Source organism: Protopterus annectens, chromosome 17.part0 (assembly GCF_019279795.1).
Source record: "Protopterus annectens isolate FY-2018-M chromosome 17.part0, PAN1.0, whole genome shotgun sequence".
Taxonomy (NCBI): Eukaryota; Metazoa; Chordata; order Ceratodontiformes; family Protopteridae; genus Protopterus; species Protopterus annectens.
Genome location: NC_056751.1, coordinates 518,653,282 through 518,679,700, shown reverse-complemented (window position 1 = coordinate 518,679,700; position 26,419 = coordinate 518,653,282).

Below are 26,419 nucleotides of genomic sequence, written 5' to 3'. Positions count from 1 at the left end.
GATGTTTATGAATGTACCAGGACAGTACCTCCTATGTACTCTACAGCCCTGTGTCTGTCATAACCTTCTCTGTCTCATCAGAATATACTATAGCATCTTTAGTAGGATGATTGATGAAATGTTCAGCAAATATGATTTGGAAACTGCCCTTACTATGAGGAAGTATACTGCACACACTTGGAAAGATATCTTGCCCTACAAAAATAGTTAGCATATCTACTGAGTCGTGCTAAACATTTCAAATGATGTACCACCCTTTGCCATTTGTAGCAAGCTTTACACACAATTAAGTAGCGATTTACAGTGAGGCCTACAAAACAGCTACTGATTGTACAGGTGTATTGAGGTAGGCATTACTGATACAATTTGGGGAAGACTCATACTTATTTTAATCAATGATAGTCACATTTGCAGTTTTGATCACATGTACTTCGCTAATGATATCATGACACCATAAAAGAGAGAATTATCTGGATTTGAACCCTGATTCACCTGTACTCACACCAGGAGCTCACTACCCTGTGCCACAGAGAAAGTAAGGCAGCGTGTGTACTTTCCACACTCAGTACTGTCCAGAGTGTTGACAGCAACCCATCACCACTGAGCCTATTTGAGAGGATGAAGAAGTACTACATTAGATTTTTCACTGTTTTCCGTAAACAGACAAGCGCGTTTACTCGGCACTTAATGTTGCATAAATGAAAAAAGCAAGGCCAGGATTTATTTATGTAATAAAACTTTGCCCCTTTATTTCACAGATAAACTACAGCATGCACATCATACTAGCTGCCAATAATTTCTACTGTAACATATATTGCAAGCCTGACATATGAATCATTAACAACAAACAGATGTATTTTACAGTTAAGCCCAATCAGGTCAGTTACTGCATGTCCCTATTTGTGCAAAGTTTGGCAATGAGCACCGGTGGACACTGATAGTTCACAAGTCCAAGTTGAGTTTATGAAATTCAAATCATGGATGTGCTTATACTTTGCCATCATCCTCGCAAATAAGCTTCTCGGTGATGCACTTCATGAAGAGGTATATAGCATATCTAACCCTGGTTATTGGGCTGTAATCATTCAATACATGAACATGCATCCATAAACATAAAGAGTATGACAGTGATGTGTGCTTGACTAAACACATATTTTTTTATATTCATGTGTGCCCTGCAGCAATGCACTTGCAATTGATATATCATTACTTGGGTCATTGTCAAACAGACTCAATAATTACATACCCTAACTGCATTGTTACATTTGATATGAGTTTACAATGACAGCGGAAATTGGTCATGCATGATCGTATACAGCCTGTATGCATACTCTCATCTAAATATGAAAACGCATGATTTCATCACTGCACTACTGGTGCTTATTTATTTATTTATTTATTTACATTTGTTGACTGGGAGTGTCCGATTGGACGTAGGTCCATTTTCAGCGGAGGCCTGGGGAGAAAAGCTCCACAGTTAAAATAAACAGACAGTAGTTACACTTGATTACATAGCGATTAACAATTTAAGATAGCAATTACTTACAACATATTTACAGATGAAGAACATAGTACATCAGTAGACAACTAGAATCTTTATCTGTGAAGTACATAACAGACATTAACAAATGTTACAATAAGAAGTTGCTGCTGTATAATAAGTACTAGGCTTATGAGCATCTGAGCTTGCTATAATCAAGGTAGTTAGTGGAGTGGAAAGAAAGATAGTGGTTGGATGGGGAGGGGGATATTAACAGTGGGAGTTGCAAGGGCATAGCCAGCATGTTTTTAGGTGCCAAGAAAAAATGTAGAAACCAGGAACTAAAAAACGTGAGACCTCACCAAATCCAAAAATTCAAGACAGCAAGCGTAAGAAACAAGTACAAATGTCACTTCTTCTTGAAGGTGAATTTCTCCAGTTCAAAGCAGAGTAGTTTCCAAACCAACGTGATGAATCAAGTTAAACTTTTTATTTGTCATACAACAAAAAAATAAAGGCAAACATAGTAAAACACAGTAAACACAAGCGCTTTCGCCCGGTAATACCGGGCATTTTCAAGTACAACCATCTTTGGTTTACAATTAACTTAAATAGTCTACCAAACACATATTAATTGGTTAAAGTGTTAACTTAATTAAATAATTGGTGAAGTTGGTCTACAGTATGTGAATGATACACAGGAAACTGTAATATATACTCTGTAATACTTTACTGTGCAACCCTTTCAGTGCTAGAAGTTTGAATACTAATAACAACTTATAAAAGTAAATTCGTAGATAAATGCGGCTTGCTTTCAAGCTTATTACTCCTTGCAATGAATGAAACTATAAATTCTTAGCAACCTTTTAAAACTTTTTTTAAAAACATAGTTGTAGATCATAACCTTGGATAACTCCAACAATGAAAATGTAGAATATGTGCGTACCTGTGCAAAAACGTAACCCTAATTGAATTGATTTCCTATGCACAATTTAGTGCGCATAATATTACTGTAAACTTAGTTGAATTTAAGAATTAATAAATTATGTATATTATAAAATTCTCAGTCATAAGCTAAATTAGATAAATATTAAATAAATCAATCAATAAATATACATTAAATCCACTGAACTGCTAAAATCTTTAGTGCAAATTAATCATAAATAAATATATTAATAAAAGATCAACTGCTGATCAGTTGTAGTTATACCACAAAATTATTTCAGGTGTGTGTATATTTTGTGCAAATTGCTAAATGCTAATTAATTGTTTGTAATAACAAGTGCACTTATTGAACAAATCTTTTAAAAATGTTATAAAAAAATGTATATCAAATCCACTAAAAAGTGCAGTAATCTTGTAAGTTCAATTCTAAGCACAGGGTAGATCAATTATAAAACGTTTCTGTTTGCCTTTAATATATAAGCCAAGCTGATATTTTCGTTCAACCCTGGGGATTTAGTGGCATCTAATTTTAGTTGCCAAATAAGCTCTCTGGTGCCAAGCCTGGTCTCCCAGTCGCCCCCCCTTTGGTCCTGAGTCACCTTTTCTAGTACAAAAAATTTAAGGGGCATTTTCGGGCAAGTAATAGAATGTTTTTAGGTGCACTTTTAGTAAAGTTTTGAAGTGGGTGCATGATGGTATGGAGGTAATTGTGGGTAGGAGGGAGTTCCATAATTTGGCTATGGTGCAAGACAATAGTGCTTCACCAGCAGAGTTATTGGCTTAAGTGATCTGCAAGTGATTTTTGTTGCTGGATCTTAGTGGTCTGGTGGTGCGATAGGGTTGGAGTAGATACTGGAGGGATGGGACATTTAGTGGATGGTTTACTAGTTTGTGGGCGAGTGAGAGTTGATACCATTGAAGGAGGTGAGGGAGTTCAAGCCAGCCCAGTTCAGCAAGTGAGAGACAGTGGTGACTATGGTAGGATGCCCCTGTGGCGAATTTGGCAATTTTGCTGTAGAAGGTCTCTAGCTTGTTTAGATCGCATTGCCTTAGGTTGGTATATATTGGAGAAGCATAAAGTAGGGTGGAGATAAGGTGGGAATTTGCTATTGAAATCTTTGCTGCTTTGGTGAGAAGTTGCTTATTTCTGTATAATGTTCCTAGTTTTTTGTGGACTTTTTTATGGTCATGAATATGTGAATGTCAAATTTTAGTTTATTGTCTATTTCCACTTCTAGCAATTTGGTGTGTTCAGTTGGGTATATAGTGGTGTTGTCTTTTGCTGTGATGTTAAAGTGAGAGTTATTTTGAGTATGTTTGGTGGGTTGGGAGATGAGTAGTTTAGTTTTGTTTGGGTTGAGTATTAATTGGGCATTGGATAACCAAGTTTCAACAGAGGAAAAGGCTTCCTGTGTGACTTTTTCAGTTTGGGTAGGGACTGGGCTGAGAAGATGATGGTCGAGTCATCTGCGTATTGTATGAGTGTGCCATATTTGGTGGCAGAGGCTAGATTATTGGTGAAACAGAGAAGAGTAGGGGTCCAAGGATGGATCCTTGGGGAACCCCTATGGTGACAGGTAGTTGGGGAGATATGTCATTCTGCCATACAACGGATTCTGGGCAGTCATACAGGTAACTCTGAAACCAGTTGGCGACTGATTGAGAGAAGGATAGGTTATTGAGGACAGAGATAAGTTGTTTGTGTGGGACCATATCAAATGCTTTAGATAGGTCTAGGAAAGTAGCAAAGGAGAGATAGCCATTGTTTTTATGCTGAAGGATAGTGTTAGTAAAGGAGAGTAAGGTATTGGTGGTGCTATGGTTTGGTCAGAAACCATGCTGAGTATTGGAAAGGAGGTTGTTAGTAAGGAGGTAGTCTGAGACCTGAGAGTGTATGCATTTCTCTAGTATTTTGGAGAGTGGAGAGAGAGAATAGCTATGGGGCGGTAACTGGTTAGTTCTGTGGAGAGTCCACCTTTGTGGAGGGGTATTATATGTGATACTTTCCACAGTGTGGGAACGTAACTTTCTGACAGAGATCGGTTAATCAAGATGGATACTGGGTAGGCCAGAGCATCAGCTGCGATTTGTAGGTATTCACTTGGGAGGTTGTCTGCTTCTAATTTGGTGGGCTTAAGTTTAGTTAAGAGTTTTTTTATGTTGGAGGTAGGTACAGGAGAAAAAGAGAAGGCAGTGGGGAGATTACTACTTGAAGGTCTGGGCTGGAGGGGAGGGGGGTTGTGATGTTTAGCTAGTGATAGTATGGTTTGTGTGAAGTGCGTGTTGAATGAGGTAGCAATATTTTCTGAGGAGTGAGGGACGTTAGGAGGAGGGGTACTGACTTTACCTGGGTGGAGGATGGAGTTTATGGAGGACCAGAGTTGTTTGGGGCTGTGTTGTGAGGAGTCTAGGGCAGACTGCTAGTATTGGAATTTGTCCTGTTTTATTAGCTTTTTACTCTATTGCATAGTTCTAGGAATTTCTGTCTAGTTGAGGGGGTTTTGGTTTTGCGCCAGTGCTCCCAGGCTTTATCCCTGTTTTTCATTTCTGACTTAGTGGTTTTCTGTAGCCATGGGGAGGGTTGTGCTTTGGTGCTGGAAAGTCTTATGGGGGCATGGTAATTAAGGATGCTCGGGAAGTTTGTATTAAAAAATTCAACTGCGTCATCAAGACTGAGGTACTTTAGAATATGCCAGTTACATTCTTTGAGGGATGAGATGAATGTGAGTGGGTTAAAGTTTAGTTTTTTACGTATTTGACAGTAGATGACAGGTTTAGCTTGGTATAGGTATTTTTTGAGTAGGAATGTTGGGGAGTGGTCACTGAGGCTCTCTGATAAGCAGCCTGTTATATATGACTGGGGGCTCTTACTGACTAGTATCCAATCCAGGGGAGTGTGCTTGCTGGAGTTTTTATTTATCCTGGTTGGTGACTGGACTAGTTGGGTGAAGCCATGAAGGTTTACATGATGGGTTGGATGGTTGCCAGAACAGGATTGCCAGTTAATATTGAAATCACCTAAAATTATAGTTTCTTGGGGGAGATGGTGGGTAGACCAGCTGAGGAGGTTTTCTAGTAGAGGGATGTTTTGGCCAGGTGGGAAGTAGCATCCAATTATGTTGATGGTTTTGTTTTGGTTTATTTTGAGGTTGGTATATATTATTTCTTCATTTCCTATTTGTGGAGCTGATGATTTTAAGATCTGGATGTTTAGATGCTGTTTAAATATTATAGCTACACCACCTCCTTTCTTGTTTAGCTGGTCTACTCTTAGTATGCCGTAACCTGTAGGGAGTGTTTGCTCACTGGTAATGTGAGGTTTTAGCTAGGTTTCTGTCAGGATGACTATATTTGGGGAGTACAAGTCTATGGTGGCATGGAGTTCATGGACTTTGTTGGATATACTTCTAATATTTAGGCTTAGTAGAAGGAAGTCACTTGACTTTCGATTGGCTGTAATATGGGAGAAGTTGTGGTTTCTAGTCTGATTATGAGGATTGGGGTTGGAGATGGTAAGGCCAGGGTTGGGGTGGATGTCTCCACTTAGGGCTAGTTTTGATATGCATGAGGTTATTAGTTTTCTCATTTTTTTAATGTGTTTGTTTATAAGGAAAACTTTATGATTGTGCTCTGTGGGTAATAGGTATGGTGGGAGGGTTACTATGTTAAGTTGTAGGGATGCTTTATGTTCGAGTAATATAGTTGGTAGAATATGTGGGGGTGCATAGGGATGGTTCTTAAGTTGGTGGGAGGGGAGCTGAGTGAGGGTGAGACATGAGTGGTGGTGTAGTACAGTGGTAGTGGTTGAGTGGGGGAATGATGGTGCTTTGGTAGGATGTAAGATATGCAAGGATAGTGCATGCAGTGAGCATTGCTAAGGTATGCTTGTACATGTTAATTGAGGAGGTGTGATAGTAGTGGGAAGATGGAGGAGGCAGTGTTGGGTTAGTTCTGCGGTTGGCTATTGGAAAGATGGGAGGGGTTTGTGAGTGTAATAAAGGTGGGACCACTTGGGGCGGGAGGGAATAGGGGGCAGGTTGGGGAGCAAAGCGGGTAGAGACCCTGTTAGTTGCTCTTATGATGGGGCTGGAAACAATCAGGTAACAGAGTTAACGGATACATGAACATATGATAGTGACAAGCGTGGTTGTAGTTTTAAAAATGGTGCCTGCCACAGGTAATATTTATTAACTTTGGGATTGTCTTAAGGTAATAAACAGGGAAGGGGGAGGGGAGAACAAGGGTGTGAGCAGGCAGTTCTTTGTACTGCTGCTAATGAGCCAAAGCAAAGACAAGTTTGTATTTAAGAAACAATCACAACTGACCAAGGACTGCTCTGAAACTGTAAGTCATTTCTTAACCATTTGTCAGGTGGAAAAACAGGATAACCTTGTACTGTGGTCTCAATTTAAATTAACAAACACACAGTATTGATCAGTTATGGATACTATTTGCTAACAGAAGGGAATAAGAGAGAAAGCGGAAGATGAGTATATGTGTGTGTGTGTGGGGGGGGGGGCTGCATACAAGCCAAAGCAGAGTGCTCTCCAGGGGAAAATGAATATTGGCTCAAACAGGTAGACACATACTCAAAGTTAGCTTTAGCTGTTTGCAGACTTTTCAGACTCAGACTGCGCTTTTTTTTTTATAAGAATGATAAAGGTGGCAACACAGTTGAATACTTAAGAGTGATGTTAGGTTCAAAGTTAACTTTAGCTGTTTGCAGACAGTTCAGACCCAGACTGCGATTTTCTAATAAGAATGATAAAGGTGGTACCACAGTTGAATACTTATGAGTGGTGTTAGGTTCAAAGTTAACTTTAGCTGTTTGCAGACAGTTCAGACCCAGACTGCACTTTTCTTATAAGAATGATAAAGGTGGTACTGCAGTTGAATACTTAAGAGTGGTGTTAGGTTCAAAGTTAACTTTAGCTATTTGCAGACAGTTCAGACCCGGACTGAGCTTTTCTTATAAGAATGATAAAGGTGGTACTGCAGTTGAATACTTAAGAGTGGTGTTAGGTTCAAAGTTAACTTTAGCTGTTTGCAGACAGTTCAGACGCGGACTGCGCTTTTCTTATAAGAATGATAAAGATGGTACTGCAGTTGAATACTTAAGAGTGGTGTTAGGTTCAAAGTTAACTTTAGCTGTTTGCAGACAGTTCAGACCCGGACTGCACTTTTCTTATAAGAATGATAAAGGTGGTAACGCAGTTGAATACTTAAGAGTGGTGTTAGGTTGGAGAGACACTGAGCTCCTCATGGGGCCTGTAGCAGAATGGATTGTAGTTTTAAGCTTCCCAAGTGTGTGTGTGTGTGTGTGTGTGTGTGTGTGTGTGTGTGTGTGTGTGAATACTTCCAGATTAGAACCATCAATGCCAACACCCATGCTAACTTCCCAAGTCCACTGAGCCACACAAGCTTCCAAAAAGTGCATAACCGTTGCAGTTTGATACCTAATGAGGGATTTTCAGTCGTTTTGCACGGGGATACACACACACACACACACACACACACACACACACACACACACACACACACACACACACGTGGCCTGGAGTGAGATAAAACCCCTACCTATCTAGTGTTACACACTATAGATCGCACACACCACAGCTTAAGTCTAATGTGTGTATCTATACAATATGTGAAAAAAGATGCATGCCAGTCTCACATCTGCAATATGCATTCATGACAGTTTATTTGACCTAGTTTGCCAGGATGTATTTATAAGTACATTTACAAATTGCACTCACACAGTCATATCACAAATTCTGGCTTTGCACCCAAGCCTCATAACAGCATATGTTACCTACAGCACTATGATGATATCATCCTCTATAAAGTACACTCAGACACTGTTTAAGTCAGACATTTCTTGGGTGATGCTAGTCTGACATTGTACGGAATCCAGCCTATATACCTAGACATGTATGTTGCTTGAACAGTCAACTTGTGTGTGGGATGGTGTTATATTCTGTCATTGTATGATATTTTCAATCTCTTCTCATTTTACTCCCACTCAGGACAACCTTTCACAGAACCCCCTGAATCCAACATCTTCTTTTTACCTCTGTCCACATATTACATCATTTATATGGAACACTGAAGATGCCATCATCTCAAAGCTGCATACATATGTCGTGAAGCATAGCCCCTCCATCACCCACTACAAGCCATCTCCAGACTACTGAATGTCTGATTGCTAATTAATTCATGGGGTGGTGCCTATACCCCATATGGACAGATGCAGTCTGTAATCAAACCAAACACATATGTACATACCCCTACTATATCCCTCACCTAGAGATAGTTATTTATTTTACATCTCTTATGACCCTTTGAATATTGCACATATCAACATTGTTGTCTCCCACATGTGCTGTGCTAAGATGTGGATGTACTGCAGTCTTACAACAGTGTATTCCAATCTGAGATTCCGTCTACTGTACTGAAGTGCACTGCTTTCATTTGGTTACATGTTCCTTCCATAAGAGCTGTAGTAATATGTCTCCTGAGGACTGGGGATATGGGATGATGCTATGTATATTGTTGCCTTGCTAAGGTATGTGCTATAATAGTGGAATATATCTACATTCTAAACAATTTCCAGTCAACCATCACATTGACAGCTGCAGTATGGCACAGGTGTGTATGTATATACCTAGCATCTGGAAATGCTATCTGACAGACAGCAATAAAATTTCATAGTGATTATATGGTCACATACTCCTTGGTTCATCAACATGTTGCAATGTTGTTATATACACAAACATATGGCATTTTGAGATTTACTTGCAACCTTGGCAAATTCATCGTATGCACTATTGTGCTGCTATTTGCAAGGATTATACAGGTGTTCCCCAGCAGCATTGTGTGACTGTCTGCATTTGTGTCATTAACTGTTCTGCATGAACAACATGCACCTCATTTGTAATGTATGCATATATGGTGTCAGGGCCCGCACCCACATATTTCCACTGATAAACATATATAAGCATAAGATGTATAACTGATGTAATGCTGTGAAATAGCTACATTTGTAAGACTGTGTTGCATGTGATTCATACCCAAGGTTTTATTTGCAGATGATGTACAACCTGGAGTCCAACTGTAGCATAGGTACAGCTACAGTGTGACTGTACTGCATCACAGACGTGAGACGTACCACTACATCACATCAGTATTACCACTTGATAGTTTGCATGAACACATATGGATGTATGTTAGGATGTCATGGTAGTATAACATTTTCACTGGCGATGTCAGGGGGGCAGTGATCATGTGGTACTTGTGCTGAGGTTTGACTCCATCTATTGTTTAGTATGAGTACAGTATTACACAAACAGTTTCCTCGATCAATGACTCTTGACTTTGCACTGCTGTAATTTCTGTGCACATGGGCATAGCTGACACATTGCCATCAGTCTCACATATTGCTGTAACTTTCATTATCATGGATCACTTCTTAATTCACACATCGGTAGCAGATGCTTCAGACAATATACATTGCTATTACATGTGGCAGATGCATGCAATACCCAGCTGTGTGTAGGGAATCCACTCATAATAGTGTAGTGTTTGTATGTGCTGTTATTTGTATGCTTGATACCTACATCAGGCAGGGATGCCTCAGTCAAGTGTATCACATTTGGCACAGTGTGCTCTCACAAATCTGGTAGGCCATACACAACTATACTCTGCGATGCATACCCATTAGGATTTGACAGGGCATGCTTTTCTTCATGATGTTCTACGAAATTTTGTGAGATTTGTCTTTGTGTTTCACACAACTCAGTGACAACATTGATGGTATGGGTTTGATTCTTGCAGGGGAAGATTGCGGCTTATGTGTCATGCAGACCTATCAACTCATCAGGATTGCCCCAATTTCAACTCCAGATTTAACACTGTCCCTCTTAATCCCTCCAAAATGGGGTCACTTTTGGGGAAGAGGTGGTGAATTTCCCTTTAAAAATACTGACAGTCATTAAAGTTATGCACTTCTATTACTGAAGAACATGCATAGTAAGTTACAATCACATATTCTATCCATGCCATAGGATGTTTGTAATATTTTAATAGTTGCCATGATTATGCCTCTTTCTACACTTGTCCTGGAGTTTGCTGCTGTGTGTCCCTGATTGGTTGAGAGCTATGGTGAAATGTCAGTCATATTCAAGCAAGTTAGTTTGCAGATCTTCAGAGTATGCATATACCCCCTATAGTATATATTGTCCTTGCCAAGTGTCCTCTCGAGAGAGCATGTCATTGATTTTACATCACAACCATTCAACTCCATTGACATGTAACCTTGTGTGACCATTACATATATATTATAATGTGTGTTTATATTATAATATACTCAGGAGGTATAAACAGCAGTACATACTGTGCTGTCTAGAGATGGGCATAATATTATGCTATTGACTTGTCTTGAAAGTGTACATACAAACATTAACGTATCCTATCTTGGGGACATTTCCATATTTACCAATCCTTCTTCCTCTTTATTCATTCCTGTCATTCATGTCTGTGCTCATTTTCATCAACACACTTTTCCTGCCCAGTGTACCTTTCCTTGTAGTTGCCCTTGCCACGAACCCTTATCCTTCATTGTTTCAATCTGCAAATTATTTTTTTAGTGTGCGATATTGTGTTATTACTGCTGTTATTGAAATGCTTTCAACCCTGGTAGAGATTGTGGCTGTACATGTGATCTTGTTGAGCAGGTTTGCTCATAGGAAAACTCAAATGCCTTTTCTTTCTCTGTTCAAGCTGCTTTGCACTCTTTCTTGGCTATAAAATCTTGCTTGTATTCATGTACACTCAATAAGCAGCATAAATATGCAATTAGCACTGCTGCTCATCACGCTAACATGTAACCTCTGTGTAGGCTTCACGCAAAGCCTACATGGAGTTTATTGAATCCCCAGGAAAGTGTCTTTTTCGTGAGCTTTTCAAGCCTCCACTGAAAATGAGTAGCTTTCTGCCCAGTCGTACTATCCTGGTAAACAAATGAAAAATATAGTCAACTAACTAACTAAATAACTAAATAAAGTAATCCTATTTTATTAATGTCTTCTTTTAACTCCTCTGGGAAAATTGCAAAAAAAGATCTTAAAGAAGGGTTTAATAATATGATAGGTCTATACATCCTAATAGGTCTATACATCCTGGAATCTTTTTGCCTGACTTATGGACTGGTATGAAACATTTGTTCCAAGTTTCCAGGACTTTCCAATCCAGAACAGCTTGGGCAAAATCTAAATGCAAAATATTTGCCCATTCTTCTGATGCCAGCTTTAAATTTTGCAAGACATCACCTCTGGTTCTGACACTTTTTTATTTTTCACTTTCTGAAAAACAATCTTAGCTCTCCCAGAGTACAAATGTCATACAGTTTTCTGAGATGGCATTATTTCTGTCTGACTCCCCAGTGCTGTATTTTATTTCAGACCTTTTTAATGGAATTGGAACCATATTATGGCTTAAACACTTATTGTTGTTGTTGTGTCTTTCGGCTGTTCCCGGTTAGGGGTCACCACAGCGGAACTCCGGTCCGCTAATGATTGGTAGTTGATTTTTATGTGCCGAGTTACCAGCCCTGATGCTCAACCTTCAATGAAGGTACACCCATTCCCGCATTTCTCCACGCAGAAGACGCTCTAGCTGAGAATTGAACCGGGCAGTGTCTTACTGTGAGGCGACAACGCTACCGCAGCACCACCACCACGGATTATGGCTTAAACACTAATCCCCATATTTCTCCCTTTCCTATTCCCTTTTGCAAACACTAGAAAGCTCTTTCAACTTTAATTTATGTTGCAAAGAATAATTTATGCCACTTTGGAAAATTATACTACTTTTGTCTTCCTTGAGTTTGAATGAAATTGCATTATGTACGTGACTGAGTAAGCAGACTATGAATTTATCCACGTATACAAGTATATTCAGATGACCCTTGTGGAATGCTATTCAGAACAAAACTTTATTGCTTACACGCTAAAGGAAATATTATACAAGCAACTCACAAACTAAACAAAAATCTGTAGGTGTCTGAGTATACAGAGAAAGTTCTGCTAACAGTATGGCCTAATTCATAATATCAAATTTTTTGGAAAAGTCCACAAACTTTGAGACCATATTGTTGTGTCAGTCTGAAACTTAAACTAGCTAGAGAATTCATACAAAAGATTTCAAATGTAAGGTGTAGTCTTTGAAAGACTGAGGAACTAAGATAGGTCAAGTTAAACAGTTAGAATCTGCGCATCTGAAAATTGTTAACCTAGGTAAAAAGAGGGAAGGATATTACCTGAGATTCAGAAGCTTTTACATCATAGTAGGTGATTTTGCATGAATAGTGACCATGTAGGATATGGGGTTATTCACAGACACAGGGGATGTGATTGCAAAAGCCTGAGAAATTCCATGTCTTCAATATTATGCAAATGATGGTATAATGAGATGGAAATGATTAACAACATCAAAATGGGGGAACCATGAATGCAAATGAGGGGAGTGATTTAGAAACATTTATATTTTATGCCAAGAGGGACACTAAGCCCAGACTTATTAACAATGGAAAAAGTTGGAGTTACTGAAAGGAGAGACCATGATTTGGATTGCTGTCACACTAACCCATGTATATATGTAACAGACTGTCATTGCTGTTGATAGTCAATGTGCTGTGCATAATCTTCCTTGGTGGCACCAAATTATCCATCTGCTCCTAACATGCCATGCTGTCCACAGCACAGAAATTGTTGACCACTATCATGTGGACACGGACAGCATGCAGGAGTTGCTTCAGATATGTTATCCTCACATGCACACCTGGGGGATATGTTGACTATATATCCCTGTGGACACTAACTTATGTTTGGCTGTGACAATACTAGCAACAGGGACCTTTCCGTAACCACCATGGAACATGAAGACTGTCCCAAAGATATTTCACCAATTCCTGGATGTCATGCTGCAACATGTGGGAAAATGTATGTAGTTTCTATGTACCATAGATGAGAAAGACAACATTATATGGGTTTTAATAACATAGCCCATTTTGCTAAGGTATTTGAGGCCATAGAATGCAACTCTTTTCAGTAATACCTTACCCTTTATTAACCATAAGTGGTTCTACTTTATCAATTTGCTAGATTATCTGTAAAGCATGGACATGTGCTGAGGAGGGATGCAGAGTATATTGAGAAAAAGATGCTAAGGATGAAGCTGCCAGGTAACTGGAAAAGAGGAAGGCCTAAGATAAGGTTTATGGATGTGGTGAGAGAGGACATGCGGGTGGTTGGTGTGACAGAGCAGGATGCAGAGCAGGATGCAGAGGACCGGAAAAAATGGAAACAGATGATCCGGTGTGGCGACTCCTAACAGGAGCAGCCAAAAGAAGAAGATCTGTAAAGCACACAGTATGATATAAAATGTGTATGCAGGCCACCCAGGCACTGCTCATGATTCCCACATATGTGACCTATACCAGTGGTTTATGCAGGGTAAGTTTCCTATGGACATCTTATTTGTGATGCTGATCATGTCTTGGGGCTTTGCCTAATGGTATCTGTTATAAATTCCAACACCGCAGCAGATAATGGCTTCAGCATTTCATTGTCACAGGCCAGGTTTATTGTTGAACATGTGTTTGACCTTCTTAAATCCACTTTAACTGTTTGGATATATATGATGGTACACTGCACTATAAACCTGCAATATGCATTTTACTATTACAGTCTTTACACTGTTACACAACATGCTGATATTCCAACAGTTACAGGAGGGCAGAAAAATTCAAGAAGAGGTAATACCAGACTCATCAGAGTAGGTACCTGATGAGAGCCCTTGTAGGACCCAGATGCAGGACATGACTTTACCAAATGGTGGTGGGCATTGTTTGCTATGCTATTGGCAAATGGGCAGTATCTGCATTCTAAGTATGGACCAGATTAAAGCACAAAAGATAAAATGATGCATGCAAACCTATTCTCAGGCTGTTTTATACCATGGAAATACTCAAACTGCTGTGACTCAGACATATGCTACTCAATTAACAGTGTAATGAGTGCAAAGCATAGTTATCATCATATGGAAAGGTGGGTATGGCCACAATGACAAGGATCACCAAAGGGCAGTGTGTGCATTGTAGTGTGGTTGAGAAGACGGGTATTTGTGCATGTCAGTCATGACTGGTAGAGGTGAAGTACAGTCTATATTGGCCATGGAAGGTATGGTATCTGCACCGTTGTATGTGTATGCTGTGGTAGGCACTTCAAATATGTGTATGTATCCATGATAGTGTCTTGGGACACAGCCTCAGCAGATAATGCAATGGTTTGCTGGGATATGAAGGAGATGTCCAGCTCATTAACATGTTATTTCTTTTTCCTGCAAATTTGGCTCATTCCTCTTAGCACCGCATAGTTCTATGAATTGGTACATAGTTGGGTGTTCTTGTTTTTGGTGAAAGAATATGCAACTACACCTTAAATAGGACCGATCCTACCTTTTACAGTGGGTGAGCACCATCATCTAGGACAATACTAGTGATTGCAGACAAGTCTGTCTCCTGCTTTTCAGTACACTGGGACAAGAGTCTTATTTCTGGTTAGAGAAGGAGCAATGAGCTGAGGTGATACCAGCACTAGTAATAGTCAGCAAATAGTCTTTAAGCAAGTTATCACTATTCTTCATCCTTGACAAACTTAATTCTGTCTTTTCACTCAGCACTGCCAGATGAGTTACCATCTATCCTGGCTTCAGAGTATAACTCAAAATGCCTAATCCATAAACTGTCAGGGTCTATTATAGTGGTTTCCTTCCATCCCCAGAATACTGTGAACAGTCCTAGTACTTAGCTCTCTGGATACAGTGCTCATCTGCTTGCTCTTACTGCATCTGTGGCCAGGCTGATCACATTAGGTGTTTATAATGCACTGCAGCAGCTGCATTAAGCTCACTGAATGTTCACTGTTTCTACCAGTTAATAGTACAACCTGTGAGAAATGTAAGTATTTAAGAAACATGCAAGCATACCTCTCACATCAACTCACTACTGGTAAGCATCACATGTCCACAACATCCCAATGTACTACTAGGCCTGTAACGTTTACTAAGATGTAAAGAAAACATTTGATAATGCCTCATAGAACACACTCTAAAAGATCCCAGCCTCTAGTGTACAAGACAGCATTTCTACTCACTCATTCTGCAGAGCCACACACATCACCCAACACTCACCAGCAACGCAGTCCTAAACCCATAAGGCTCACTAAGTCTGTCTTCACACAAGGAAATGTTTCAGATAAAGGTGATCCTATAGTTAGGCATATGAACTCCACAGTTATCAATCTGAACAAGAACTAAGTTACCCAAAGCCACTTTCCTGGAACCAGGAATTATAATGTCACATGGTCCCCAAAATCTCTTAAACTAGACTAGTGGATGCTAATGTGGGCTTGAGTGACCTGAGATGCTCTCTCCATAGGGCATGCAGAGACATGATGGAACTTACTATGCATGTATAAGAAGCAGAAGAGACACTGATCTTGAGCAGTATCATACCTTCAACAAGAATGATGGCTAGATGCCAAGACAAGATTATTAGCTGTAATAGTTGCCTGAATAGTTGGTGTAATTTTAAGGAAAAATGGAATGTGTCCACCTGGGATGAGATGCTAGAAAAGAGTTCCTGTTCCACCAGAGATTGATTACTCCTCTCATAGCAATACCTGTACATACAGGCTAAAGCCTTTGCTGCCTCATAGTGCCTTTTTTAGGCAGTGCCCCTTTCCTAATACTGCTACATAGAAAATTCAAATTTGGACAACATCAAGGTGGCACTACTCATTGATAGGAGCTTAAACAGAAAGATGCCTGAATCTGAGGCCATCCTACAACTTGAACACATTCAAATTTTTGTAGTTACAGACTCTCTTGTTACCAATGTTTAGCTCATAGCATGTCTTCTGACACTTGGATAACTAGGCAAGAGTATCTAATGCTATAAAATAGACTGTCAGCTCACACCAAGTTACCTACAACCCTAACTTGGACTTCCTGGTGATACAAATCACCACTTATAAATACAACTGTTCATTCATTGCTACATGCGGATACCCACCAAGGTCCATCAAGGATCACGTATATTGGAAATTACCTTAAAAAATACTGAAGTGCTAAATATAATACCCACCGAGGTCCATCAAGGATCATGTATATTGGAAATTACCTTAAAAACACTGAAGTGCTACATATAATACCCACCAAGGTCCATCAAGGATCATGTATATTGGAAATTACCTTATAAAAAAAAAGCTTCTTCCTTGGAAAAGTCAATTACTCGTGCATTAATTTGCACACTTATAAAAAATGGATATCCTCAGAGTTTCCTATATTTTGCTAATGCTAATGTTGGAGTTTTTCTCCCTGGCCTCCACTGAAAATGTATTTTTTTAATAAACCCACTCAGAAAAAACATAACATAAATAAACAATTAATGCACTGAAAGAAATTGTAAAAACTGCCCACTGGAGACTTTAGTTTCACTGACATTGTCCTTACCATTCTAGCCCCCCTCCCCATCTATAGTACCCCTCACATCTCCTCATCCTTGGGTAAATCTTACCTCAAATCAATTACAACATCACCAAAGGAAACCATCTTTAGTGTCTTCTGCAAGGCAAATCACCTTCAACTTGTAGAAGACCTAATCAAAATTACCAACAATCTCAACAAACAGACTGCACTGATAGTGCTACCACACTGACTAAAAAATAAATAGCTGCATAGAAAGGTAGTACTCATTTGCCCTAAATCTAATGGTAAAATCAGGAATGAACCAGTCTGATGGAAGTCTTCTTAAGAAACTGCATAACAAAAGATTGAAAATTAAAAATATTTGAAAGCCATCCCCATCTACTTACCTCAGGACCATACTACAATATGCAAATAAAAAAGTTCATTCCACTTTTAGAAAATACAAAGTGGAATATAAATTTGATGTCACTAAAGATATGAAAGGAAACTACAAATCTGTTTTTTGTTATATCAGGAAATTAAGGAATAGCATTCAACAATCTGCTCAGCTTATCCATAATAGCATCTCATTTTTGTGTATGAATGTGGCCTTTTCTTCATGTGCAGTAATGCTGTAAAACAAAGAATCAAGGCAGAGGAAGGACTACTTCAGTCATGAGGAAAATTATAACCTTATGACAGCCCTTAGGACATATGGGAAATGTCTGTTTGGTAAAGGAGGTCCAAATGTCTGTTTGGTATAAGGGGGCCCAAACAAGATGGAAGACCAAAGCCTGTAATCAAGTTGCCCTGGACACTACTGCGGTGGGTGGCAGTAACATTAGCACAGTGCAAGAAGAAGGCAAATGATATTGCAGGATGTGCTAGAAGCAAGGGTGAGGCGGAAAACAATTGCCCATATCAGTAGACAGGGGGCATCCACAAATTATCCCATTTACACCAGATGAGGAATACCTCCTCTTCATCCTTGGTTATGACTATGACACAGATGATGATGGCACTGAAATAATCAGTGGTGGTGTGGACATTAGCTATTATTAAAATGTAAAGCAGAAGCACTTGTCTGCCCAATACTGTTGAGTTAAAAAGATCAGCATATATTTATTTAGAGAATTGAATGCTGACAAGGAGTGGTCACATTAATCCCATGGCAATTACTGTTAATAGGTATAGTATGGTGGCACAACAAGCCTCTGTGGTTGTCTCCATTTGAACAGCTTGTACAGAAAACCCATGCACATCTATCTAGTATCTCCACATCAATGCGGAATGACAATGAAGGTAGTGTGCATGGTAAGTGTTTTGCCCAGCTCTTTAATAAGCATACAATAGTGGCCAGTAGCTGAAACAAACATATCTACTATACCAACACATTTGGAAGATATCAGTGGCAGATTGGCTGTTGGTGATGATGATGATGATGATGATAACATAGTTATATTTATGAGGCAGCCTGATGAAAGTAGCATCCAGTTCCCAAGTTTATTGTCAGGATGTCACACCCCCAAACATGTTAGCAACTCTATAGGAAGCAACAGTGCATCACAAGATCAAGCACATGCTGACAATGCAGCTTGTATATAAAACCAAGACACATCTACTCCAGTAACTCCAAACCCAGATGAACACTTAGAGGATGATGGCAGACATTCAGAGATAACAATGTCCACAGTGACATATTTAGGAAGGAGAACCAGGTGCAGACATTTGTTACAGCTACTCCAGGAAACACAAAAACATTGGCTGCCCAGCAGCACATGCCGTGACATTCTTAGAGCTCGGTGCACTGCCACATAGAGTCAACTGCAAATAGTCCAAATCCTACAGGGTATACTTGAGGATTTCCAGAGTAGGCATAATGTCATGATTGCTTGGATGTGTAGTATGGTGGCCCAACAAGCCTCTGTTGCTGCTTCCATTTGTACACTAGTTAGGACATACCAGATTCAAACAGGAATCAGTTTTGGAAGGAGAAGAGGATGGGGTACTGTCTGGACTATGTGTTTCTCAACAATGTACTGTAATAAGTCAGGGAGAACAAGCACAACAGATTTCATGCAGGACACATCAGCTATCATCTGTAGCTACTAGAGCCTCTCATTTGAGATCCCAATCACATTCACTCAACACTATCAGATCAGTGTCTGCAGGATCTTCTGCATCAAGCAGGTCACAACATTGACCAACTCACCATCCAGCTCTCAAGAAGGCCCCTATTCAAAATCTCTTGAACTATGATCTAGTCTATTTTTGGGAGGTGCGTATGACTCATTTAATCTTAAACCACTCTGAGTCAGCTATGGCAATTCTGTTACTTAAGAGTTTGACATTCAAAAATGCAGGTGAAAGATTAACTCAAAGGGGATAAGTTATTTAAAAAAAAAGTGTCAGGACTATGACACTTATCAACTGTACGCATTTTATCCTTTTAAAGGTACTGCTTAAAACTTTATGGAAACTGGAGAAAGAAATCTGTACTGTACAACATGAGACTGGAGTCTTTAACACCAATACACTATGCATTAACATTCTTAAAGCTGGAAGTTACCTACAGCCTCAAAGTAGTAATACACAAGTTTTCAAAGAAATGCTAATCAGAAAATTATGGATTAAAAAGAGTATCCTGCCATGTAAACAAACACTGCCATTTCATCCTCATCACTGCACAAATGATATTTTTGTCTCTGAAGTCAAAAATTATTGAGTATGACAACATAAAATAATCTGATGTGCAGTACCTCAGTAGGCAGTATGCTTTAATCAAAGAACAGATGCATAATATAAAAAAATTATACATTTTTATTCAAATGAAATGTCTGAATTCTTGTTAAATACTAAATCAACAGTTTTTACTAATTTTACTACATGAGGGCATTTAGTACATGCATACTTAGGTACACCACCTGACTAGAATGTATTGCACAAAACACTTAAAAATGCGGTTGTTACTTATATTGCACCTTACTACGTCACTGAACAAGTCAGGAAGCACCTAAGCAAGACCTTTTCGAACAACAATATGAGCAACTATTCTAAAAAATATATATGTATATATAACTTTTATGATGAGAGAGAATATCAAATGAACAGTGGCAGTAGATGATGCAACACATAGCACAAGCCACAGATATCCCTGCATGCATCAAGTATACTCTTGTGTTTATTTACAAGAAAGGAAACACTTACCTAAACACACACAGCCACATGCCATGTATGAGGCTGCCACATGAGGTCCCTTACTACTGTTGCCAGCTGGTCATCATTGCTTATATTTGGAGTAGATCTGAAAGCTTTATTGACAGCATGGGTCACTTCAACCTTGGATCAGTGTATGAACATGTTATGCAGAATGTAATATGAAGTAAACATCCTGCGTGCAGTAGTTGGGTCATACTAAAAGATACCTGAAATAGCTCTTCAGGAAGTCAAAGACATTCTCAATTACAATACAGGCCTGGGGCAGAATTGTGTCATAGGTCTCTTCTGCAGCTCCACTTGAATTTTTCACTGGCGTTATGAGCCATGGCTGCACTGTATAATCCAGCATCACCTGAAAAACAAGATTAAAAAAAAGAGAAAGAGAGGGACAGAAGAAAAGTGTGTGGAGTGGGAAAAACAAAGGAAAAGTGGTTTAGTGTTACATTTTACTATGAATAACTGCTTAAATCCAATAAAAACAGAAAGATATAAATATATTTTCCACTTAGCAACAAGACAGCCATTGGGCTTCCTATTATGCCAGAGAGGTGACAGAGTGAGTTAGTGTCCCAGGTATGGGAATCATTCCCACTGCCAGGATGCAGGGAAGAGACATTGGTGAAGTACCCCCCATGTATCATACACTAGCTTCCATTTGATGGAATGGTAGCACTCACTCTGTGAACCAGAAGGGGACCTAATTGCAACATGGGTGCAATCTATCCCACCAAGTACCACAGAAAAATGTGCCACCACACAAAAGGCATCCTCAATCCTGGCCTAGTCCTGAGGTGATACCGGGAAATAGATGTACTTATCCACATGTGCCAAGAGTATATCCAGGAACTGCAGCAGTATCCCTGATGCAGATGTCTGTAAGACCACAAATGAGCATTTTCACAATAAAAGTATAGAGGAGTATCACCAAACAATGAGGAAATTACTTTATCAAACAGTTGTGAAAGTGTGAAACATAGTAGTTGCATTTGCAATGTTTAGTGCTCAACCTGATCTGAAGAAGTTTGCAGATTCTGCAAATGAAAAGTGCTTAATAAAAATTTGCTTCAACTTGCTGCAAAGATCTCCCAGTCTTTTGTTTTCTCAGTTTGTTTCTGTTACATTTTTATACAGTTTACAGTGCTCAACCGATTTATTCTTTTTTGGATTCTCAACACTGACAGGTTCAGTGGCTTTGGTTGTTATCCTTGCTGTTCTGTAGGTTAAATTGGATGACTTGGCACATAATATTTCTGGGATTATACACTGAAAATAGTTGACCAATGCGGGAATCAAATATGAGGAAGAAATAATGCATAAATTTCAAGCAAGATGATTATTTTGCAGTGCTACTGGAAAACTCCTGTTTAAATATGTTCCTTACAGATAAACTGCATTCAGTATAAATGGAAATATACATCATATAGGCCTGTTCTCCTGAAAGAGTCATTAATACTGTTTGAGAATGTATGTCAGATGGGTGGACTTTCATGAGCTGATTAATACAGGTTGGGGTATGATACGTACCTACTTCACTACACACTCTGTCCTAAACATATAGTTGGGCTAAATGAGTAGAGCAGATTATTTTCACTAAAGTATTCTGCCCATCACAGAGATGCAAATGAATTTTAAACCATCATCATAATTATCTTGCTTAAACAATAACACAGTCGACAATTTTCATAACCAAATCATTAATGAGATATAATACTTACAAAAATGTATTTTCCAAAGTATTAATAAGACATTTCTTGAAGTAAACATAATTATGGTCTCCATTTGTATGTAGTATTACCTTCCTAATCAAAGGGTTGTTAGAAGTTGCATTGTAAAAAAATAAGTGCTATCTGGATTTGATCCCTGGATCACCTGTGTTCAATCTCTGAAGTCTGCACTTATATCTTGTGCTGCAGAAACAGTTAGTGCAGCTGGATGCTTCCCACTCAGCACTGTCCAGAGTGCTGATGTCCATGCAATTTTGCTAAGCATATTTTTGCACTATAGAAGGCTGCCCAAATAAAATGCTTTACTTTTTTTCCATAAGCAGGTAACATTGATTGTGCACTGCTGATCAGTGAGTGAGTGCAAAAGGCAAGAGATGGGGGAAAAAGTGTACTTTGTTTTGATGAAAGTAAATCATACATCTGGTGTAATACTTCCACATTCCCTTCACAATGTCTGGATTTGAACCCCAAGGAAATTCTGTAAAAGGGCCAAAGATACAACTTTTACAGTTTCTGCCACAGAAATAGGTATACAGAATGTGCACATCACTCACTCATTAGAAATACAGTGCACTGGTGAATTTTTTTTGCGTTAATGGACATTCCAAAGACATGCAGTAGGTAGAATGGGCACTCTAAATTGGCCATAGGTGAGAGTATGTGCATGAGTGAGTGGTGCAAATGAACTACCATGGCAGGGCTAGCCACCCGGCAGTGTAAACCATGGCTCTAGATGATTATCACTGCAGAAGTGACACCCCAACACCATGTACAAATTGAGAAAAGGGGATGGGGATGGATGGATGTAATAGAAATTAAATTGTTCACTCACCATTTCATTCACTTGTGAACTCTGTTTGTACACTACTAAGCAGTCCTGAAATTACACAGGCAAAAAACATTTATATTCCTCGTACCTTGGGCAGTGAACTCTCATTCACTGCTTCAAAATGATGCCAGTCAACAGTGCACTCTGTCAAAATGCATGTAAATGAGGAACAAAAAATAATAAACAATTGTCAGTAGTAACAAATATAGGGGAATAATAATGAAAAGGCATGATGGGAAGTTTCTTGTGTGTGTGTGTGTGTGTGTGTGTGTGTGTGTGTGTGTGTGTGTGTGTGTGTGTGTATGTGTGTGTGTGTGTGTGTGTGTGGGTGGGGAGCACAATCTGATCATATGCTCAAAAATATGCACTAAGTCTGCCAGACAGAACACTTTGTGGATGTGAACTCTCAATTCAGTGTAATAACAACACAAATTAAGTTGTGGTTTTTATCTCTTTCTTTGCCACAAACACAGGACTAGAACAAGTTACTTAATCCTTTACTTGAATATGTCTAGATTAAGGTGATGCTGACAAATATTTTAAGCAAATAATAGCCCCCACCATATTAATGTCAGATTGCCAATACTGTCAATTATTTCTTCTCTTTATTTTTTGAGCATCATCCCCTCCTATTGGATTAACTACAGAAGTGCAATGTTATGGCCATTTTTTTATGTCTTTATTTCAATGTTTAATATAGCTGATCAGCATTTCAGATGCATTGTAAGCAGTGGATGGACAGTGTGCTTTTACTACAAGGATATCAGTCTTGTTGAGGTTCTTGTTATAGCTTTCAAAGTGCTTATATTTTTTATTTTAAGTCTACTCTGCATCACGCAAACATTTCAGAGACAAGACTCACTTCAGTATTGCTTGTTGTTGTAGACAGTGCAATCAGTAACCTTTTTTTTTCAGGAATGCTAATGATTTCACACCCCATTTGCATCTTCACAGTACTCATAGGGCTGAATCAACACTATATTAAGGTAAAGGTGTAGCTATGGAAACGGAAGGAGTAGAGACTGATTGGACAGAAACAGACTATTACTGCTAGTTACTTTGAGGAGATTGTTCTATAGTTACTGCACTTTTTCATAAGGTATGCTTGTCTTCTCATTAACTGCTTTCATTTTCATATTTTGTCAGTTTTTGCTATTCTTTTTAAGTTAGAATGGTTAAATCACAGAATTATGTTATTATTTACTACTAGAATTTTTTTCAGATACAGCAGACAACTGTATTGTGTTTATCATCCACTTCAAGGGGATGTGCATGTGTAGCTAACTGAGGTGTTAGGCTTCTTAGATGACCCTGGCAGACTTCACAGCACTGGAGAGACCAATGGAAATTGTATGGGCAGTTAGACTTTGAATGTTTGCCTACTTATTGATAATACTGCCATAAAGCAGACAGTCATACAACTGGTGTCATCATTACAGACATATTATTAGAATGGATGTAAAGCTACTATATTATTTTTATGGGGGTGCTCCCTTAGCTTGTGTGTACTTTTAAATAAGCATTGTGGGTTCAGTTGATTTGTGTTGAGGATGATGCATTGATTTGGTTTGAGGAGAATTATTTCTGTAGATGCTACAAATGTTAATTTGTTCTGCCTCATGCCATACAGGAATATGGCACCCAGATATACCTCTTAACCTCTTAGAGCAAGACATTTGGACAAAGCAGTAAACAATGGGGGGAAAGGCCTAAAAACAGAGACAGTTTTTAAATATTTCTCTTAAACTTAGATAGTTGATAGAATAACATGTTTTAAATTAGCATGAATTTTCTAAAGGTCGTGAAGTCTTAAACTGAAATGTTAGTAATTATTTTCTTACTTCAGTCTTCAATGATTTGCAAAGATTTGCCAGAAAAACACAATTTTATTAAGAAACAGACCAAAAATATGAGACAACAATCTAGATATTCTGTGAAAATCTGGACAGTTGAGAGGTGTGCACCCAGACCATCTGTCACATGAAAGCTACCTTTCAGTGATGCAGAGGACAAGGTCATCACTGAAGCATTTACACCACCATGACTCATTCCTGTTTGACACAGACAGAGCTAAAATGTTGGCCAGAAAAAGCATGTGACAGCTGGTGGTCACTGACATAAACATAGTGGGCAGATACACCAGAAATTATAATTAGATGGGCAGCATGCCACTGATATGATTACAGATGCATGCAGGAGGGCAGCTGCTGTAGCACAACTGACAGCTGCAGGTTGGGTCCTGAAACAGATCCACCACTCACTGAAAATGAATATTTCCTGTCTACTGTCAGAGATTCCGACAGCTCAGTAGAGGGTTCACACAAATTCTCTGATGCTAGTGCTGATATGGACAACAGACCTAGTGGGTCCCAAGAAGAAATCCCAGGTATGCTATATATACAGTCTCATTGATTCTGGCATATATCTTAAGGGGAAGATGGGTACAGCATTATTCTCTTACCCTTGTGTCATTTGCATTGTGATACTTATTAGCTTTCTTTCCACTGCCATCCTCTTTTTCCAGGGACATCAGAATTACAATATGAAAGGCCACATGAAAGGCAAGAAATGTGGAAAATGCATAAATATAGTTGCAAGTATAGAAAACTACTGGAAGAACCTCATGTTGATCAGGAACAAATGCAGGAATGGTTAAGGAGAGGCATATTCAAACCAAGAGATGAAAGGTTAATATTGGCGGCACAAGATAATAGACTACGTACACGTTCATTTACAAAGTCCATTGCACATGTAGGAGAAACAGACAAATGTAGGTTTTGCAAAACAAAATTGGAAACAGTTGCATACCTTGTTGTTGGTTGTAACATACTAATGGCAGGAAGACTGTATACTGAAAGGCAAAATAATGTGGTGAGGCTGTTGCACTGGGGATTATGCAAACATTATGGTATTGAAGTGGCTGAAAAACACTGCAAACATGATCCACAAAGCATCATAGAAAATGCTGAAGTCTACATCACATGGGATCATCCATTACTAACAGTTCAAAAGATAGCGGCTATAAAACCAAATATAGAGGTCCAAGAAAAGAAGACAGAAGTGGCATTGATCATTGAAATTGCCACACTCAGTGACTACAGTGCTCTGAGTACAGAGAGACATAAACTCATAAAATATCAGAATTTGCAAGCAGAAATGAGAGTAATGTGGAAGGAATATACCAAGATAGTTCCAATAGGAGTAGGAGCAATGGGTCTTATAAAAAAAGAGTCTTCAGTTATATTTAGATATGGTACCAATACATCTTAGTCCATACAAATTGAAGAAGGAGTCATTACTGGCCACATTGCGGGTGCTGTGAAGAGCACTTTTGGCTGACATTAAAGAGTGAAACAATACTAATTTCATGAACTTTAATTGTACTTTGACTTGGGGTCCATTCTCAACATGGTATTAGAAACCCAAAGGATTTTGAGAAATTAAAAAGGGAAAGACCACCTACATGTGGTAAACAAACTTTCTTTGATTAGTAATAAGCATTACTTAGGTGCAAGTCTGAGGAGAGAGTTAAAAGTATTGTATTTCTTTTAACATCTGAAATTGTTTAACATGTGTGTTTGGAACACAGTTTTGGATCATTGCTAGTCACTATTTCACTCCTCCTTGTGCTTATTGATTTTTATCACTGGTGATCCTGACAGTGGCAGTGTAGAACTCATACCATCTGCTGTCAGA